At 35.8% G+C, this 19,746-nt stretch overlaps 1 long non-coding RNA gene and 1 pseudogene across 1 annotated transcript; both read left to right on the top strand.

Annotated features, from left to right (window-relative positions):
* Positions 1-1,158: 1,158 nt before the first annotated feature.
* Positions 1,159-1,788, top strand: LOC114748613 (uncharacterized). Its single transcript, XR_003740490.1, has 2 exons — positions 1,159-1,205; positions 1,386-1,788. It is a non-coding gene; the product is annotated as an uncharacterized LOC114748613 (long non-coding RNA).
* A 1,784-nt stretch (positions 1,789-3,572) lies between these two features.
* Positions 3,573-6,067, top strand: LOC114748618 (adenosylhomocysteinase 1-like; annotated as a pseudogene).
* Positions 6,068-19,746: the final 13,679 nt, after the last annotated feature.

Consider the following 19,746-nt stretch of genomic DNA (forward strand, 5'->3'; position numbering starts at 1 on the left):
AAGAAAGATGTTGACTAAATTTTTAAGCATAATACTTACATCAAATTTCATATATTCATTATATTAAATTCTCCAATCACACATAACTATATATGTCTTATTTTTGAAATATTAACATTTAATGACATTTAAATATAAATCCATTGAAATAAAAAAAGACACATGGTCATGCATAATTGGAGAATTTGACATAATAGATATATGAAACTTGACCTAAGTTTTTATTTTTATTTTTAAAGACTAAGATTATATTTGGATGGAGGGGAAAGAGGAAAGAAAATAGAGGGAGAGAATACTAGGAAGGTATTTTTGGGAGTTTTTTTTTCCTATTATTCTTTTACCTCTAATTTTCTCCTCATTTAAATATACGGTAAATTTATTAGTTTTGGCCTTTTGGGACAAATAACTCTTAGCAACGAAGCAACGATGTAATATAAAAATAAAAAGTTCCATAAATGGGCTTGAGGTTCATGCCGATTTCAAATTAAATATGTCGATTGGCCGTGCTTGCATCATCTTTGTTTAAAATTATTTGATTATTTCAAAATTGCCACACCCGCTTTGTTGAGGGAACTGGCGTTGACAGTCCCATGATCACATCGCGGATATCATTTACAAATAAAAACAACTTTTGTAATGGTAAAGATATGAAGTAATAGCTTCAAAAAGAAACAATGAAGAATTGAAAATGTCAAAAATAGTTTAATTTTATAGTTTATAATAATTAAAATTTTAATTATTAATTATATTACCATCTCTAGTCCATAATATAAGACCCGGTTGACTAATTTAGAGAAATTAAAAGAGTTACTAAGGGCCTGTTTGTTTACCTATTTTCCAAACAGTTTTTTGTTTTTAAAAATAAAAAAACATGTTTGGCAACTTATTTTTAGCTACATGTTTTTAAAAACAACAAAACAGTGATTTGTTTTTAAAAACTAAAAACACGAAACAATTTTAAGATGTTTTCTAGTCTAGTTTTCTGTTTTGAAAAATAGGAACCCGATCATCCGACTTTCTATGCTGAATCGATGGCCATTAGAGGGCTTGAGGACTACCGGATGCTTCACTCGTGTTTGTTGTCCCCTCAACTTCTGTTCTCATTGCTCACTGCTCATTGCCTTCATGGCTTGATGCTCGTTGGCTTCTCCGCTCGGTGCTTGCCGCCTCTAATCCCTCCTTTCTCCCTGCTTAGTCCTCAATCAGTGAGTCCTCGGCCTCTACTATCTCTTTTTTTAGATTAATTTAGTGGGGTTTTGAACTAAAATTTGATCTGTTTCATTTAGGGTGTTTTTGTGTATATGGTATGTTTTTGTTCCTTGCTCTAACCCTCATCTTCCTTGCTACTCTAATGCTGGGTACTTTGTAATGATATTTGTTCTCAGAATACATTGATTAAGTTTTACAGAGGTTGTGGCTTCGTAGACGTCGCGCTCAAGCTGTTCGATGAAATGCCGCATAAAGGGTTTCTTGGTCCTCTATGATTTCTTGCGTTGTGAAGAATGATTTTGTTTTCAAATCTCTGGTCCTTTTTCAGCAAATGCAATCAAAGGAGGATGTCAAACCGGATGGGGTTATTATGCCAAGTGTTATATCTATGATTTCTATCCTGGGTGCATGGGAATTGTGGATTTGGGTTCATGTAGTAATTGCCAGGAGTGGATTGCCTCTAACAATTTCATTGGGTACTTCTCTTATTGACATGTATTCAAGGTGTAGGTGCATTGATTGCTCAATCAAAATTTCTAATGAAATGCTTGTTAAGAATGTTATTATGTGGACAGTTTATAACTGGATTGGCAGCGTGTGGCTATGGTAGAGAGGCTTCAAATACATTTTATGACATGAAAAATTGTCATTTTTAGCCTTATAGTGTTGCATATTGGTGCTTTACTGGCTTGTAGTCATAGAGGTCTTCTGGAGGAGGATTGGAAGATTTTTATGACAGATGCGAAGTTGATAAAGCTGGGGACTATTTTACAGTAATGATAGATAAATATGAGATCAAACCATCATTTAAATACTATACTTGGGTGGTTGAAGTGCAAGGCCAAGCTGGACTAATCGAACAGGCAGAAGAACTAATAAAGGGCATGCCAATAAAGGCAGATGCTGCTAGGCGGGCGTCTCTGTTTCTTGTAGGAAGCATACTCTTGGGCAGATAGGTTGCTAACAAGTTACACATAATGATTATAGCAATATACTATCATATAGTTCTAGTGTGGAGATATAGTTAATTTTCTTCATTTTGGAGTCATCTGCAACATTTTTTTTTGAGTAATTCTTTACTCAGCACTATATTGTTTAATGGAACGTCATTGGTTCATTTTTCTTGTGCAGAATATTCTCTCATTACTTATATTCATAGAAAGGAGCTATTCTTTGCACTACACATAGATGTTCCATTTCCAAAAATCGAGATTACGCGTTGGGAAGTTCTGAGTTATAGTTGACATGATTTGTTGTTTATAGAATGGGAGAATATGGATCTGACATGGGTGGAGGATTTGACCGTAAACAAAAATTCAGAAATTCAAAATTTGATGGGAAATACAAATGTAGAAAATACAAGTTACAATCTAAACAACTTGTCGAGAATATCTGATTAAAGTGTAGCAGAGATGTCAGCATATCGTGATCAAATTTCTAGTAGAATGTGGTTGACTCATTACAATTCTATGAATTATATGTTGACATGATTAGATATTATTTTTGACACTATGTTTAAAACAATGTCCATTTAAATTTTAACCATGTTATTATTTGTAGTAAATCATTTTTGTGTTATTTATTGGTTATTCTATTTGATTTTTTATTAAATTATTTTTTTTACCAGCTTTATCCAATTAGTTTACATTATAATAGGAATTAATTTTAAACTTTTAAGTTGATTTTAAAAATAATTTTTAAAATTCATCATCCAAACAAGTTTTTATATTTTATTGTTTTTAAAAATAATCATCCAAACATGTTCTTTTATTTTTTTCCTCAAAATTTGTTTTAAAAAACAGTTTTATAAAATTATTTTGAAAACAAAAAAACAGAAAACAAAACCAAACAAGCCCTAAATTACTTTAAACTATTTGTATTTATCAATTAATTTTCTCCAGACTAAATTGCCTCATTTAAAAAATTAATATATAATATAATGATCTACTTAAATATTTTAGAGAGATCATGTAATATATACTATAATTAAGTAATTTAGTAACTTCATTAATCTCTTTAAATTAGTTAATTAGGAAAAGTTTTTGAATATTTGAATGTGATTGCTTTACGACCTTTTTTCTGCATGAATTTGGTGAACCTTTTCGGCATGTATACCACCTACACCCGGTTGTTTAAAATGCCTAGATGTTGGTGTGAGGTGCCTGTTGCTTTGATGAGCAGCAGCCTACACCTACTCAGAATCTGCTGAGCATTCGAACCCCATTCTTCATTTTATTCAATCATTCCACGGCACGCTATAAATACCCAGCTCCACTTCTGAAGCAAGGCCACCACACCTTCTTCTTCCTGTTGTACAGCTCTGCCTATTCTTCTGTTGCCACACAGAGAAACTCTTCAACGCCATGGCCTTGGAAGCTCAAAAAACCACCGGTGGCCGTGAATACAAGGTCAAGAACCTCTCTCAGGCAGACTTTGGCCGCCTCGAGATCGAGCGCGCCGAGGTGGAAATGCCCAGTCTCATGGCTTGCCTTGATGAGTTCGGGCCTTATCAGCCTTTCGAAGGCGTCAGAATCACCTTTTCCCTCCCCGTGAACTATCAAGCCGCCGTCTTCATTGAAACTCTAACTGCTCTTGGAGCCGAAGTTCGCTGGTGCTCCTCCAACATCTGTTCCGTTCAGGATCGCGCGGCTGCCGCCATCGCCCGTGACAGTGCCTCCGTCTTCGCTTGGGAGGGGGAGACTCCTGAGGAGTATTAGTGGTGCACCGAGCGCGCCCTCAATTGGGGTCCTGGCGGTGGGCCCGATCTGATTGTTGACTACGGTGGGGACTCTACCCTTTTGATCCGTGAGGGTGTGAAAGCTGAAGACATTTATGTCCAGACTGGTCAGTTGCCAGACCCCTCTTCTACCAATGACTATGAGTTCCAGACTGTTCTCAGCATCATCAGGGATGGGTTGAAGACTGATCCCAGGAAGTACCACAGGATGAAGGACAGACTCGTTGGTGTCTCTGTGGAGACAGCCGACGCTGCTGAGAGGCTTTACCAGATGCAAGCTAATGGAACGCTCTTGTTCCCTGCCATCAATGTCAGCCACTCTGTTACAATGAGCGAGGTAATTAATATCAGTGACCATATATAGTTCAGTTTCCATTTCAGATTTCAAATTCATTAACTTTAGAGTCAATTCTTCAAATCTAATGATGAGTAGTCTGAACCTTTCAAGTTTGTACGTGCTGTACTTTGTTTGTTACAGTCCTCCATATTCCATATGGTCAAAATTTACCCCTTGTTTAATGTTGTCTTCTTTTTTTTTTTTACTTCAAAAAATGTTCACTTTTTATTTTTACCTGAGCTTTGGGTATTATCTAGATAATACGCTAGATAATACTCCTAATTCACACGTGGAAAGAGAAAATATTAAAGAAAAATTACAGTAAAGTCTCACAGAAGAGAATTAAATACAAAAAAACTTTTAAAATCATAAATTATTCTGAAGTTCCAAGAAGAGATTTTATTTGTTTAATTACCAAATTACCCTTATTTTTTTTAAAAATATACATTGACAAACAAGAATGCAATTATTAACAACTTAAAGTGTAATGATTAACAACTATCGTGGTAGATATTGACAACCATACATTTCATTTTTGTGATGTGCTAAAAAAATGTTATTAATACCTGTCATGATAGTTGTTAACTGTTACACCTTAAGTTGTTAATAACTGCTCTTTCAGTTGTTAACAACTGCTTAATACATGTTTAAAAAAGAAATAAGGACAATTTGATAATTAAAAAATTAAAATCTTTTGTAATGAGGCTTCTTGGAACTTCAAAATGATCTGATGATTTCAAGAAATCTTTTTTTATTTAATTTTCTTGAGATATTAAACCCTATTCCCGGCTTATTTTATGATAAAGAAACTTTTTCTATCTCTTACCTAGGCTATTCCGTACCAGTAATTGTGCTCTCTGTTTTTGTGCGGAGTTGTCAGTTTAGATCTCTTACCAATAACTGTGCTGTGTTTGGCTTTTCATAAGCAGCCTTAGACTCTTTTTTTTTTTTGGGCCAACATAAGCAACCTTAGACCTATCTTGTTGCTACTTTTGCAAAACTCAACATTATATATCTGACGTATTCTATGTTTGTGTTAACAGTTCATTAACTTGTACGGTTGCCGCTACGCTGTTCTTGATGGGATAAAGAGATCCGCCAACATGACGATTCCTGGGAAAAAAGCTGTTGTGTGTGCATATGATGATGCTAGCAAGGGATGTGCTATCGCACTTAAGCTGGCTGGAGCTAACGTGGTTGTGTATACGGATGATTCCAGCCATGCCCTTCGAGCTCTCTTAGGAGGTTTCGAAGTTATTAAGATCCTCGACGATGTTGTTCCTGAGGCAGACATAATCGTGACCAATATCAAACGAGACAATATCGATGTGGTTAAACACGTGAAGAAGATGACGAACAATGCCATTATTTACAACATGGATCCAATATTGGGCCTTCACAGAAACATAGATGCTGGAGTGGAGCAATGCTTCTGTGGCATGAAGCGCACCATCCTCGATCTTCAAACCGACGAATGGGTCATTCCTGAGACCAACTCAAGCATCATCGTGTTGAGCAACACGGAGTACCCTCATCCGATGCGGTCTTGGTCTTGTACAAGCCATCTGGTTGCTATGCTTGAGTTGTGGAGCAAGAGAGGGACTGGCAAGTACCAGAACAAGGTTTATGATTTGCCTGAGCATCTTGAAGAGAAGATTTCTGCTCTTCACCTTGCCAAGCTTCTGGACGCGAGCGTGGCTACGAGGGGTAAGCCTAAGAAAGGTGATAAGATCAAGAGGATCCTAAAAGTCATCGGTTCTAAAGCTTGTGGGTTTTTGGAATAGTCGCTCTGGGTGTCATAAATAATGCCCCATGAATGGTGCCAGAACTAGGATCTCATTTTTTCAAAGTTTGCATTGATCTCCTGGTTATTTGGGCTGCGGAGCCCAATGCTTTAGGATTCTAAACATTGCATTGAGGGCTCCGTAATAAAATAAAGTGTTGTGGTTCATTTTGAGCTTGAGCAACGTAATGGATATTCTCTGTGTCTTATCTTCAATTAGGTTTCCATTTGCTATTAAGAGAAAGCGGCTCCTTTTTTTTAGTAAGCACGCGTATAGAAAAATCTAATTCGAACTACTTACTATTCATGAATGTTAAAGCTTGTTTGCTTCTAGGTCTTAACAAGGCATCCAAAATTAAAATGGAGCTCTCACTTTTCTGCTATTTGGGGGTAATTAATTAAAGGACGAGAGAGAGGGATTTTGAAATTCTGTCATTCAACAAGCGCATAAAATGGGTTTAAAGTTGATAGCTAGTCTTTTTATTTCTAATATCCAGAGGCCCCTATAATCATATAGCATGTCAATCTGCTTAATTAGTTAGCACTTATAGTGTATCTAATTAATGTGTAGCTAATTAGGTTCCATTGGATTATCGTATCTTAGGAAGCTCAGCCAATCAGATTACCATTTACTAAAGAACCAATTTAATGGTAATGACTTGCAGAGAGGAATGTCTCCATTTAATTTAATCCAATCATTTATTACAAGTCCGCGCAGTTAGATTCATAACAAGATAGGAATCCAACAAATTAAAGCAATGAAAATTTCTTCCACCAATTCACAAACAAAATTAAATCTACAAATCTCGAAACTGGATCAGTCAAGAGACTCACCGAGCCATTGCGCAATAATGTTAAGGAAGGAAAGGACAATCAAAGTAAAGCTCCACAATAATGTTACCCAAAAAAAAAAAAAAAAAAAGCTCCACAAATCCATTAGGATGAATGAAGTTATAAAAGAACAAAATAGCTAAACCTCAATTATGTTGAAAATGATCCGACCACCCTTTATACACGTCAAAAACTTTGGTCATACTTTTATAACAATTAATTTTATAAATTTACTTTATCTAAAATTTATTATTCTGGCCGCCACTTCAAGAATGATTTAAAGAATTTTTTCTTGCATAATGATCCTGCTGAATAAATTCGCATGGGAGTTCCACTCTTTCTTCTTTTTTATCAATATATGCAAAAAAGCTTATTAAGACAAGTAATGTTCTATTTATGATCAGATTGTGGTTAATACAATTTTTAATGCCTTAAGTTTACCCTCGTTTTGATTTTAATTCCTGAACTTTCTTTTCATTTAAAATATTAATCTTATTATTCGATAAAAATCTAGATAATTTAGCCTTTTGAGTGTCTAAAACCTGTGGTTTGAAATTTGATGGATCAAAATTAAAATCAAAATATACTTAGGGCGCCAATTCAATGGGATATATGACTGGGCAAAATTATGACTATAATTTTGAATCCACTATTCTCTGTTTAATTAGCTCAGCCACAAATATCTTTGGATTAGTTTTTTCCCCTTATTTAATATTTTAACTTGAACCCAATATAAACAAACATAAAATTATAGCACACTTCATTCAAACTTGTAAATCCTTGTTCCATAAAAAATCATCAGTTAATTTTTACCGATAATTAGAAGCCTTCTTTTCTAATCGGCCACTACCACACCTGCACACTCCAAAAATTCTTTTTAATTATTATGCCTTTTAGCTTATAATTTATTTGCATTGAAAAAGTTTTCTGTTAGAAAGTTTTGTGCACCATGAGAAGATATATTATTTATAATTTTTTATGCCTATGAGATTTTTTTTAAAAAAAATAATGGGTATCAAAATATCTAAATAGTTCTTCTAATGCAAAGCACCTAATAGCTAATACTGCGTGTTTAAGTAATGTAGTAGAGACTTCTAAAGTTCTGAGCATGATAAAGATGGGCTTGCTCATATTTTATTATTCTTCCATTCAGATTAAAATTGAATGGTTAAAATTTTATCTTTTTTAATTATTTAGATATTTTTATTTATGAATACCTAAAATATGAAATAAAAAAATTCCTATTTTTTTGGAAGCAGGTTTCAACATGAAACTTTTAAAAGAAAACCTTTAGGCTTTGTTTGGTTCACAAAAAGAAAGGGAGGGATTTTAAAAAAGAGGAAAGGAAGGAAGAGGAGGGGAGGGAAGGACCTTGTTTGGTTCAGCCCTTATTTTATTTTTATATGATAAAATATTTTTATGCTCTTTTAAAACATGATTTTATTAATCTTAACAATCTTTAATTAAGCTAAAAAATATTTATATAAAATTTTCCAAATATAAAAACATATGTATATATAATATAACTTTTTTTCGGAACCAAAAACAAATTTTATTCAGATAAAAAGAGCACAACACCCCGTCACATTTGGCCCGATTGGGCAAAGCTTAAACTATCAAGATTGAAAATAAGGGGAAAAAATTAGGATTGAGATTGAGAAAAGCTCAGGTGGGTAAGAGACTCGAAGGTCATTATAGAGCTTTCTAAGATGATTGATGAAGAAATCATCGACCTCGATGTATAGATACTTGAACCTCTGAAACTTATTGAATCATTTTTCCAGCTTTCCTCAGCTGACATAAAAATGCAGTAGTGCGTGTTCGGAGAAGCTCTAGTAGTGAGAGGGAAAAACCGGTGTCATGATGAAGCGATTAATATATAAATTATTGTATTTGCTCGCCTCACCGACACTGCGATTACTCCTATGCTTAGGCTTCTTGGCTATAAAATTAATCAGATCGTTGGATGGCTTCCTTTGAAGTTCATAATAAGGATATTTTAAAGAAAAAAATTCCAATCACATTGCCCTTCTCTGATTGGGCTTGAGGAATTTTTTGGGCTTGAACATTGCCAGGAGCCTTCAACAGCTAAGCCCAAATGCCTCCTGAAAGAAAACCAGTCCCCTAAGAGATTTAAATGGGCTGATTTTGGCCCATGGAAAAGTGAAAGCCGTTATCTCCAAGCTTCACCGCCTTGGAGCATTTAATAGCAGTATGACCCACCTCAAAACAATTGGCGCAAATTTCAGAAATACTCCGTTCTGTCCTCATTAGTCATTACGAGCTTCGAAATAACTAATTCATAAATAATAAATAATGAGTTAAAAATTAGTTCAAAAAAATAAATAGACTAGAAATATTCTTTTGTTTGTAAATATAGCCTTATAATAAATAAGAAAAAAGATAAGAGAGAATGTAGAGAAAATATAATAAGAGAGAAATAATAATGGCAACATTAAAAAAAATACATTAAATGTTAAAACAAGTCTAAATTGAAGCATATAAAATTAATAACGCCCCTTCTTAAGTTTGAAACTTATAAATAAAACCGGAGGAAGTATGCTCAAAATAGCCACAATATTTTTTCCCCCTCCAAATTTGGCAGGAAGGGGAGAGGAAAAGGACAAAATTTTTGCCCAAAAATGTTTTTTCGGTTCTAGTATTACTCTAGAAGTTTAAAATTATAGCAATTTTATTCCTTACAATCAAACATCTAATGTTGGTTGTTAAATTTTTAACAGAAAGAGCAAAATCACTATAATTTTAAACTTCTAAGGTAATTTTGAGCCAAAAAAAAAATTCAAATACCTAGCACTTTTTAGTAAAATTTTTAAAATAAATTTACGCTCTAACCCTATTCTTTTCGAAGCCACAGCTCTCTTTTTGTTTAGCCCACCTGATTCTAGGCTCCACCCATCGACCAAGACCCCATCCTTCACTATTAAGAATATTAAAAGCTAAAAGATAGCATTGTCTTATCATATAATATTCTGAGTAATCATCGATTTTGAACTATATATATATGCAATAAAAGAAAGTTATTTATGTTTTTAATATGCCTGGAGTACTAGTAAATTCTCGAATAACACAAATTATTGATTACATATTTATATATAGCTTAGAATAAACAAATTCTATAAAAACACGTTATGAAAGATATTCAAATAATATATACAGTAGGTTATAGATGAACAAAAAATATGCTGTCGGAGATCTAGCCTGAGCTCGGGTAGAAGATGCTTCTTTACTTAAAAAGAAGGGGAAAAGCTGGCAAAAATAAATAAATATTATTAATGGTCAAAAGTAAGAAAAAGGTCGCTTCCTTTGCCGTTGTGAGTGAGTCAGGGAACAGATTCTTCAAACATCAGTTGTAAATGTAATGGTGCATGCTGATTCGTCATGGGAGTCAGCTCGTGATCTAAAGTGAAAGTTCAAGAATTTTTTTGGGGGGGGGGGGGGGACAAAAAAGAGTTGACTAGGACAGGCGAACCTGGGACTTTCATGGGACCATGTCACCTAAATAAACAAGCGAACTTTTATTTGCACATAATCAAACAAGGGAAAATCACAAATAAAGATCCTCGAATTAGTAAAATTACTCTATGGTCACCTGAATAAGCCAAATTACTATGAGGGGCCCAGTCTCAAATTGCAAATAGCAAATATTGGTGAAAAGACGAAATTGCCCCTCAATGATTTGAACTAGCTGAACCCGCGGCACGTAGTCCCCCCCACTATCGACAACTTCCCACTGTTCTTTGCATTCTCCCCATTGTCTCCATTTTCGCGCACCTGCTTACCGCCATGTTTCCGTAAGAGTAGTGTGGAGAGGAGTGTTGCAACCGTGAAGAGCATATTTGCTGTGACAGAGGTGAACAAAGCTGTGGTTTATCGGCATTGTGGAAGGGTTCAGAGAAGTCGAAGGCATCGTTGAATAGTGCGGCGGCAATCGCTTTGGGTGATCAGAGTTAGCAGCTACGTTGGGCGACTGATTGTGGTAAGTTTGCTGGCTAATTCTGTTTGGATTGGTTGTTGTAAGAATGTGCGAATGATTGGTGAGAGTAAAAGAGTTTAGGGTAGGAAAGTAGAAGTACCCAAATTTTGATTGAGTGATGAAGAATGTTTTACTGTGAAAAATATAGGTTTTTTCTGTTAAATAACCTGTGGGAATGGAATGTGTGGGGAGGGAATGACAATATCAGTTTCGTAGATAACAATAATAGTAGGGAAAATAATGACATAGGATATAGTCAAGGGTAAATTGAATTGAAGAGGTACTAAGTGTGTTTTGTTGTAAATGAGAAGGTGGACGGTGGGATTTGACAAGTTCAGTAATGAAAATGGCAATTTAAGAATAGGAAATGACAAGTTGATTAATTGGGAATAAGAAGATGTCAATGCGAAATTGACAAGTTGGTAATGAGAAATAACAAGGTTATAATAGTGAATAACAAGATTTGTATGCGAAAGTAAGAATTTGATAATAGGAAATGACTTGTTTGAATAACAAAGCTGAGTATAACAATATGACAAGTTTATCATTTCAAATGACAAGTTAAATGACTAGTGTATGATCAGAAATGACAATTATGATAAGTATGTGGGATAACAAGTTGAGCTTAAAGAATTAACAACTTTTGTAGAGAGAATAACAAGTTTATCATAGGCGTTTGATTGACAGAACGAGTGTTGACAGAATTGTTGTTAGTCAGTTAATAAGTTGTGTTAGTGAACTATTGTATGTTGAATATTTTGCAGGAAAAAGGACATGGCATCTGAGGGAGCCTCCGGATCAAAGCCGGCACACAATGGCTGGTTGCTATTCAGAAGGGAGTATTTGGCGACATTAGGTGACAGTGATATCAGAGGCACACAAAAAAGAGACGCTGTGTCAAAAGTATGGAGAGCTTTGTCTAATGAGGAGAGGAAGAGGTACACAGAGGAGGCGAAGAAAAAGAAGGCCAGAAAAGATTGAAGAGTAGGAAAAAAAGAAATATGTACCATCATTTTTAACCCGAGTATCTTTGAAAGGTTTTAAGAAATTACTGCACTTTGTGAATAATAATGATGAGTTAAGGGATAGGGTGGAGAGGATATGATTTGGAAGCTTGTTGAAGGTTGGATTGAAGAGACTCCCCCGTGATCTCATTGTGACTATGCTAAGATCATATGACCCACCAACACATAAATTTACAATCCAGGGGAAAACTGAGGAAATAGGAGCAAAACATGTTGAGAAGCTCCTAGGAATACGCCATGGTGGGAAGAAGATTAAAATTGAAGTTTCGGAGGATGATAAAATGTACAAGAACTTGAAGAATTAGTATCAGAGAGTGCCATTCAGCAAAATACTGGATGACATTATTTCTGGGGAGGAAGATCACAGATTTGAATTCTTATTTGTCCTATACACGCTGGGTACCTTTCTATGTTCGTCATCTAACTCAAAAGTGAGTGAGAGGCTGGTGAGAGTCATGCGTTCCACGATGGATGATTTTAAAAAGTATGATTGGGCAACACATGTTATGGAGGACCTATGGAAAGAGATGGTCGACTTTGTGAAGCTGTATAGACAGGGTAATGATGGGCAGGGGAGCAGTACTGTTGGTGGCTGTGTATACTTGCTTCTGGTATGACTATTTTGTTTCTCACTGTGCAGTACTTTATTGGCAATATGAACAATGTAATTGGTGATGATATATGGTGTTGCAGCTTTTTTTTTTGTGAGCATTTTAACCTTATCCAAGGTTCACAGCGAGGCTCCACCAGTGCTATCCAATACTGGACAAATGAGAAGATCAAAGAATTGACAAATACTGAGATGAAGAGCATCAGGGGACTGTTGTATGGTGAGAAAGGGAGTTATGTTGTGTCTGGCAAAGACGAGAGGATAAATGTTGATTCTCTAGACCCAGTATGTATATCTTTGATAGAGTAATATTCTTGGTGAAGTGAACTTCTTGTTTGTGATAGTTACGTTGTCATTTGATAAACTGAACTTCGTATATATAAAACTTACATTGTGATTAGGTTTAGTGAAGTTGTCATTTGTTATAGTTGACATTGTTACTTGGTAAACTTAACTTGTTTAAAACGGTACCAAAGTTGTGATTGGGTAATGTGAACTTATCATTCGGTAAAGTTCAGGTTTGGGTTGTTATTTGATGAAGTTGTTATTGATTATGCCTGAGTTGTGATGGGGTCAAGTGAACCTGTCATTTGTTACAGTGTAGTTGTTATTTGATGTACCGAAGTTGCTAATTATAATTTATCAGTTGTGATTGGCTAAATTAAAGTAGTGATTTGATATAGTAAAGTTGTTCTCTGACATACCGAAGTTGTTATTTATACTACTGATGAACTTGTTATTCACAATAGTAAGAGGTTGTTATTTGTTATAGTGTAGTAAGCTTGTAATTTCATATATTGAAGTTGTTATTTATAATAGTTAACTTATCACCGGGTAAAGTGAGCTTGTCATCTGCAATAGTAAGATCATGATGTGGTATAATTATGTTGCTAGTAAATTGATAAAGCCATTGTCATGCAAGAGCTGAAGCAGTTACATGCATAATTAATGAAGAGGATAGAAGAAAGCCATCAGAGGTTGATGAATATGGTAGACGAGGAGCTATTGAAGGTGCACATTCCAAGAGAGACAAATGGGAAGAGAAAAGGAAAGGCTCCTGCTGAGACACTCGCATCAACTATTAGTGGGTCTGAAGATGATGATGATGAGGAGAGATAACATGCTGGTGAGACTAGTGAAGCTGTGCAGAAGAATGATGGAGGGAGTGATGGTGAGAGTAGTGACGAGAAGGAGAAGGAGAAAGGTGACGGAGGTAGTGATGATGGGACAAGTGAGGAGGAAGACAAGGAAAAAGATGATGGAGAGAATGATGAAGATAGTCAAGACAAGGATGAGGGACAGAGTGCACAGAAGGACAATGATGAAATGGAGGGTGACATACCCACGCCTACTACCCCCATAAACCTGTCATCCAATGTTGAAGGTGATAATGCAGAGGGTGACACAGCCATGACTGTATCCCCCCTAACAATTGTCGAATATATTGACCCTATTGAGAGCCAAACCCCCATCATGGTGGAACCTGTGACAGCAGCTGAAGGTGTGCAGGCACAACAAGTAAGGAGATCTACCAGGGTTCGCTTCAATAAAATTAAGTCTCCTTGGTTGGAGTTGAAGGCACAAACAAGGTTGAAGAGGCCTGCGGAGGATAAAGATATTTTCTTCACCATTGTCAGCCAAAGTGTGAAAGGTGATGAAGGTGACTAGTAAGTATTGTGATACTTAGCTTTTCTGATGAGGTTTTGTTATCACTTGTTAACATAACCCATATGCTAACTCACTTCAACCATTGTCAGTCATTTGATTAAAATGTATGATGAAGACATTACCCGACGTTTGTTGCATTCTCTTAGGGGAAATAACAGAGTTAGTAATAAGGTCATGTCATTAGTTTGTAAGGCTATGGTGGATGAGTAACAAGTTGTGGAAGGGCGAGTAAGGAGGCATATTTTTGATGCGGACTTCGTGGTGAGGTCTCTTCATTAGTTTGTGAAATGATAAGTTTGGATATGAAAATTACAAGTCTTCAAAGGAAAATGACAAGTGTAGTATATAAAGTAACAACACTGTTAAGGGAAATAACTGTCTAAAGAAAGTAATTGCAAACTGACAAAATCAATTTGTGTTCTTTATCAGGAGCTAATGATCCGTGACCCAGCTCGGTGGGACCCTAACTACCATGCATGACAAATAATTCCTCAATTTGTCAGGTACAATATAGGTGACTATGACTTGGTTATGGGTCCTGCACTTGTTGGTGAGCACTGGTTTTGCTTTGCCCTTGAACCTAACACCATGAAGTTCCATGTCCTGGATTCCATGTGAGGAACTGTTCACCCTAAGAAGACCATAACTAAGAAGAAGCAAGCAGTCACCTATGACCCTCAGGAAATGGCCATAGCAGGATGTGTAAGAATCACCTAGGCATATTACATTGTATTATTATTGTCTGAAATTATAGTGATGTTGATGAATATCTGATATATGTGTAGAGAGAAAGGTTCCACGACATTATCGGCATGGTTAGGCCAAATCTGACTGTGAAAATGCTAAATTTGGAAATTGTACGGCCTGATGTACCTCAATAGAGTAATTTGTGAGTATACATACACTGCACATGTAATTTGCTGATTTCCTATATTTATTCTCTAATTGTTAAGCTGTGATGGTGGTGTTGTTCCCAAGAGGGACTGTAGGGTGCATGTCCTAATATGGCTCAGTAGATAGGAACCCAATGTTCCACTAGAATACACCCAGGTGATGTGGTTTGCTTAATTGTTGTGACTAGTAAAGGGGCAAAGTGAGATTAACTTGCTGTTGAATCTGTTTTGCAGGGAGATGTGGCAGCTTTTCAGCGTGATCTAATATGGTGGCTGGTGAACCATGATAACAATGAATGCTGTGAGGATGTGCTGAATCTTATTCCACATCCACAGAAGGGGCGAACGTCTAAAAGGAGGAGAAAGTCCTTATAGAGAAAGAATTTGGGCCATAAAGGACATTGACTGGAGATAATGTTACTACGTTATCATTATATGTAGTGAACTTGTTGTCTGGCCTAACTGCTACCTAGTTATGACAATTATATAATGGTGAAATAACATTTTTATTGATATAATTTAAATTGTGTTGAAGTGATGCTATTTCCACTTTTCTTTAATGTATGACAACATCAGTATGTCAATTAACAAGTCCGTTAAGCAATACATGAAGTACCTTTTTTTTATAACAAAATGACACTATTTCCACTTTTGTTTAACATTTGACAACTTTAGTATGCTAAATAACAACTCCAGTTAAGCGATACATGAACTTCAATTTTTTGTAATGAAGTTACACTATTTCCACTATTGTTTAACGAGTGACAACTTCACTTAGCGAAATAACAACTTCAGAAGTGGAATTGGTGGAGTTCATTTTTTTCTTGTTTAAATGACAATATTTCCACTTTTGTTTACCCAATGACAACTTCAGTTTGCTAAATAACAACTATGGAAGTGGAATTGGTGAAGTTCATTTTTTCCTGTTTAAGTGACAGTATTTCCGCTTTTGTTTACCCAATGACAATTTCAGTTTGAGAAATAACAACTACGAAAGTGGAATTGGTAAAGTTCATTTTTTCCTGTTTAAATGACAGTCTTTCTACTTTTGTTTACCCAGTGACAACTTCAGTTTGCGAAATAACAAGTTTGGTTAACCAATTGGCAACATCAGTATGCCAAATAACCATAAAGCACAGGTGGTTTGACAGCAACCTCAATTTTCTAAGATAACAAGTAAGCAATATGCATTTACAATACAACCAAGGGAATTTACAGCAATACTAAGTCAAATAACCACAAAGCACAAGTGGTTTGACAGCAACCTCAATTTTCTGACATAACAAGTAAGCAGTCTGCATTTACAATACAACCAAGGGAATTTACAGCAATACAATGTCATTTAGCAAAAAGTAAGAGGTTTGTTTACAACAACTAGATTTTGCAATAGTCAATAACAAAAGGACATTAACAACATCGTTGACTTCATTTTCTCTTGTCAGCAAACATATTACTTGCAAAAATAGCTGTGTAGCTATACAAATCTAGCAACACCCTTCTCCCAAAAAAATTAATAAGGGTGGAGCGTATATACACCAAAAAATTAGTTATCCCTTGTAGAAATTAACTTCAAAATGGGTTGGAATTTTTGGAAGTCCTCCTCGTGTGTCCAGGTTAGTGGCATCTGGTGCAATGGTAGACTTTTTTATTCTGGAATTGTGATTCCTGCCGTTTAGTCCTTGGTCTTCCAGGAGGCCTACTTGTATTTGGTGGTAAAAGCAGGGTTTGTTCAACAAGATTCTCAAACATATAGTTATTTGGGTTAGGCATATCGATTGTTACCACTGGAACCATGCTCCTGCCATATATTTTCTCCTGTGCTGAAATTTTGTAACAGTCTTCAACATATTCATATATATTTCCCCCCACAGTCTTAATGGCTGCACAAGCATGGAAGCATGGAATTCCTGACATTTGCTAACCAAGACAACTACATTAGTATATACCAAGGTCTACTCTTTGATCTCCACAAGATGTATGTACACACAGTCTTCTGCCTCCATAATTGTCACAGCTCATATACCTACTAAAATACACATTCTCCAGAACCTTTGCCTCAGTTTTTGGCCCAACAAAATTCCTCCACTTACTCATAAACATATATGATGCATGCATCTTCCTTGCTACTTTCTCCCGATGCTCATGGATCATTTGGGCCACATTATGCTTTCTCTCTTTCACTATCCAAGCATTGAAAGACTCAACTATATTGGTTGTTATATTGTCCCATCTTTTAAATGGGAACTTGCTCATTGCCCGCCTATTCACATCATCTTGATTGATAACCCAATCATGTAACTTAGGAGACATAGTTCTCAGCTCTGCCATTGCATTATCAAAGTCACTGTCAACCCTTACATAAGCTACTCTATCAAGAACCTTTAATGCATCTTCTTTTGACCATTGGCTTGTCCTTTTACCTTTGTTTACTTTCACTTGTTCAGTACTGAAGTTTTCCTTCACATGCCTATAACAATACGCATGTCTTTCACCTTTAAATATTGCTTGAACAGCTCCTATTGTGGAATTGTGTTGGTCTGGCACAATCGTTACCTGTACCGAACCAACAATTTCTTTAATTTTGAGCAGAAACCAAGTCCAGTCATCAAGATTCTCTTATTTCACCACTACTATTGCAAAAGGCAATAAGTCATTATCTGCATCATATCCCAACACTGACAATAGTGTTCCCTTATATGGACCACTTAAATGAGTTCCATCCACATATAATATAGCCCTTGCACCACTCAAAAAACCCTCAATACACGAACCATATGCAATGAAAACCCGCTTAAATGTATTACCAATGACAGCCCATTCAACAACTATTTTATCATCAGTTTCCTTCAATCTTTGGCATATCCATGGTATGAGCATATAGGATTCTTCCGGTTTCCCATGTATGTGTTCCATGGCCTTTTCCTTTGCTCTGTAAGCTTGAGCATATGTTAGCCTCACACCATATTCCCTTTCCAGTGTCTTCCTTATTTCAGTAGGACGCTTTTCGGTATGGTTCCTTATCTCCTCAAGTATTATTGATGACGTCAACACAGCATCGCTAGCATAAGTGACATCTAGATTATCTTACGCTGAATGAATGTGTTCATTAACGAATGTGATCATGCGTAATAAAAGAGTATCCCTCCCAACAGCATTTGCACAAATCTTCCATGGACACCCTTCCACTTTACACCTCACATTCAGCTTCTTCCTACTATTTCTCACATATGTCGTTGCAAACTTCTGTGCAATACTAAACTTGTACACAGCCTCCCTAAAAGCTTGGGCATGTGGAATATATTGCCCCACTCCTGTAATAACTCCAACCCATTTCATACAATTCAAATTACCCCTCAATGTCCCTTCACTCCCTGAATCGTCACTGAAGTTTGTTTGACTTAAACCCCCTCCTTCATATGTTAAGCATTCAACACCATAGTCAACACTAAGTGGTTCGTAGTTATCACCAAGGTTCACCACACCTTCAGTCATTTCTTCTGACAGCCCAAACAAATTCTCACCCCTACACCAGTAATAACAACATTCGAATAGAAATTAGCAACAACACATTAGGAACTAACAACATTCTACTATAACAAACTTAGCATAATAACAAGATTTGTATGGGAAATATCAAAATTCATTATAAAATAACAACTTACTACTGCAACAGACTAAGCAATATAACAACATTTGAATGGAAATTAGTAACAACTCATTACCAAATTACAACTTCCAACCACAACTTCATTACCTTAATTACAAGATTTATATACAAATTAACAACAATTCATTACCAAATAACAACTTTCTACTGCTACACAATACACATAATAACAACATTTCTTTGGGTATTAACAATAATCCATTATCGAACAATAACTATCAACTACAAAACTTTAACCACTTACATTTCTCCATCATACACTGCTCCACCTTCCTTTTGGTTCCCTTTCGCTGCTACATACAAATGAGCACTGCCATCGTTATATCTAAACATATTGCAAATATCACCTTCATGATAAAGATCAATCAGTGTGCCCTCAGCAAACTTAACTATGTACTTAATTTCACACCCTTTAGCATCACTGTGTACCCATTGTGATATTGTCCCCCTTAATTCCTCCAGTGTTATCCCTTCTTTTATGCTGCTTGCTCTCGCACTCCCTCCACCGTATTTAACTTTACCTTCACTGTTTCTTTCAAAATAACCACCAACATGGAAAAAACAAAACAATTCCTTCCAACAACATGACCCATTGTTACAGTTCATTTTGTCATGCTAACCTGGAACAACAATTTACATATAAAAAATATATCAGCTTCAGTATACTTTTATTCAATCAAATTTGCACTTACAAATCAAGACCAACTAACTCTTCTCTTCCCCACTTGACATTAGGGTTTTACAAGTTGGACATTCTAAATGACAAGATCTTCACTCCTCTCCCCCCACTGCACCATCTTAAACTTCACACTCAAACTAATAATTATTACCTCCTTCCATTTCCCCTCCCCCACTCTCCCATTCATGATATTCCTAATAGAGATCAATGACAACTTACGTCATGAAAATCACATGTCAACAATCTGACTACAAAGACTAATATTTTGAATCTCAACCCAACTGAACCCTCCTCAAACAATATTATTCCATGA

Source organism: Neltuma alba, unplaced genomic scaffold (genome assembly GCF_004799145.2).
Source record: "Neltuma alba isolate B1F8T4 unplaced genomic scaffold, ASM479914v2 tig00005764_pilon, whole genome shotgun sequence".
Lineage (NCBI taxonomy): Eukaryota > Viridiplantae > Streptophyta > Magnoliopsida > Fabales > Fabaceae > Neltuma > Neltuma alba.